The sequence below is a fragment of the Gossypium hirsutum genome, unplaced genomic scaffold (genome assembly GCF_007990345.1).
Source record: "Gossypium hirsutum isolate 1008001.06 unplaced genomic scaffold, Gossypium_hirsutum_v2.1 scaffold_455, whole genome shotgun sequence".
NCBI lineage: Eukaryota > Viridiplantae > Streptophyta > Magnoliopsida > Malvales > Malvaceae > Gossypium > Gossypium hirsutum.
In genome coordinates this window covers 25,001-27,823 of record NW_024403036.1, presented here as the reverse complement: position 1 = coordinate 27,823, position 2,823 = coordinate 25,001, and positions in this window count along the sequence as shown.

Genomic DNA, 2,823 nt, shown 5'->3' with positions numbered 1-2,823 from the left:
AAGAACGAGCTTGAAAGATGAACAAAAGCAAGACACTTGAGAAAAGTTTGAGTGAATACTCTCAAATTCTTATTAATAACTCATGATACAATGAGCAAAGAGGTCTCTATTATAGTTGAGCCTCACAGTATATCAATAGCTATAATAAAAGCTGAATACAATAGAACTCTAAGCTTATAACCAGCTATTACAAATAGAACTCTAAGATTCCATAATTATATCTTCTAGAACACTTCCCATTTCTATCAGGCTCTTGAGATGGGCTTTTAATCTCTCAATCACCGGGCCAGTTTGGTTGGGCCAGTTTGGTTGGGCTAAATGACCTCCCTCGAACACGATGGATCGCACCAGTTTGTCATGGTTGCGAGCACCGACGGCAACCCATGACATTCTCCCCCACTTGTTCTAGCGACGCCCTCGTCGCATCCTCCTATGGAACTGGTCAATCTTCCCTTGGAACTGCCACAATGCCTCAGCAGGTTCCCAACTTGCTTCACTATCAGGAAGTCCCTTCCATCGAACTAAGTACTCATGCTGTGGTCGTGGTACTTTCGTCTAATTACCGATCTGCCTCAATGTTTTCTACTTCACGATCATACGAGACTTTTACCCCCATCGGTGCTCGTTCGGACTTGCCTCGATTCGGATCTTCTTGATCCTCATGAAACGGCTTAAGCATGCTTACATGGAAGACTGGGTGTACTTTAAGTTTTGGTGGCAACTCCAGCTTGTAGGCCACCTTGCCCACTCTCTTCACAACTTTAAACGGCCCTTCATACCTTCGACAAGACCCTTGTGCAACCAGTATATCGTAAATCAAGTGTAGTTTAGCAAGGACTGAGTCACCCACTTGAAATTGTACATCCCTTCGGTTCTGATCGGCCCACTTCTTGCTACGCTTATTGCCTTGTGTAAACAAGCTCTAGCCAAGTCATTCTTCTCTTGCCAATCTTTTGCGAATCTATAGGCTGCGGATTTGGTCCTGTGTAATGGTCACAACAGCGTTGGGTGTGAGTGGCTGTTGACCCGTCACTATTTCAAATGGACTTGATTCGTGGTCCCACTTTCTGCAAGTTATATGAAAATTGGGCCACATCCAGTAACTTTGGCCAATCCTTTGTGTGGCACTCACATAGTGCCGAAGATACGTCTCCAACAGTGCATTTACTCGTTCAGTTTGCCCATCGGTTTGTGGATGCATGCTTGTGGAGAAGTTCAAATCTGAGCCCATTGACTTGAACAACTCCGTCCAGAACCGACCAGTAAATCGACCATCTCGATCGCTGATAATAGATAGTGGCACTCCCCAATATTTCACCACGTGTCTAAGGAATAACCGAGCTGCTTCCTCAGCAGGGCACTCTTTGGTCGCCGGAATAAAAGTCGCATACTTTGAAAACCTGTCCACCACCACAAGAATACTAGCAAACCTGTCAGACTTAGGCAAACCAATAATAAAATCCATGGATAAACTCTCCCATGGCCTTTCTGGGACTGGCAGGGGTTGAAGCAAGCCGGCTGGAGTCTTTAACTCAACCTTGTCTTGTTGGCACACTAGACAAGTTTTCACATAGGTTTCCACATCAGCACCCATGTGAGGCCAATAATAGCGATCCTCCAAAAGGGCCAAAGTGCGATGCATCCCTGGATGGCCTGCCCATTTCGAGTCATGACATTCCTTCATTACTTCCTTACGGAGTTTCCCATAATGGGGCACATAGAGGCGGTGTCCATGAGTGTATACTAGCTCCCCATCAAGCCAAAACTTCTTGTTTTTCCCTCCTTGGCAAGCTCAATCAAATTTTTGGCCGTAGGATCATGGGACAATCCCTCTCGAATGCGTTCCAACAAAGAGCCATCAGGTTGACTGATTGTTGCGAACTCCATCTTTCGACTAAGTGCATCAGCAACATTGTTGGCACTTCCTGGTTTATATTCCATTGTGAAATCAAACTCTGCTAGTAAAACCTGCCAACGAGCCTGCTTGGGAGACAACTTTTTCTGGGTTAGAAAGTAACTATTGGCAACATTGTCGGTAAGGACCACGAACCTGGAACCCAATAAATAATGTCTCCATGTGCGCAAGCAGTGTACTACCGCAGTCATCTCTTTCTCTTGGACCGTATATCTACGTTCCGTCTGTTAAGCTTTCGACTCTCGAAAGCAATTGGGTGTCCATCTTGCATCAGTACTCCCCCAATAGCATAATCTGATGCATCTGTACGTACCTCATAAGGCTTCGTAAAATCTGGCAAGACAAGTACGGGCTCCCTCGTCATTTCTTGCTTCAATTGGTTGAAGGCCTTCTCACATTCTGGACTCCAATCCCATACCTTCCCCTTCTTCAACATGTCCGTCAAGGGAGTGGTAATTTGGAGTAGCCTTGACAAAGCGGCGATAGTAATTTGCCAATCCAAGGAAAGATCTCAACTCTGTTACCTTGGTTGGAGGCTCCCACTCTGAAATGGCTCGAATCTTATTTTATCCATTCGGATCTTACCGCCTCCCACAATGTGGCCTAAGAATGACACCTCTTGTTGGGCAAATGAGCATTTCTCCTCCTTGACGAACAGCTCATTTTCCCTCAAAGTCTGGAACACCTCCCTCAAGTGTCTTACGTGCTCTTCAAGCGACTTGCTATAGACCACAATATCGTCAAGGTAAACAACCACAAAACGATCAAGAAAGGGTTGAAGTACCTTATTCATTAGGGTGCAGAATGTAGCTGGAGCATTCGTGAGTCCGAAAGGCATCACAAGGAACTCATACGAACCGTACCGTGTCACACAAGCTGTCTTTGGTTCGTCCCCCTCGACTATCCGA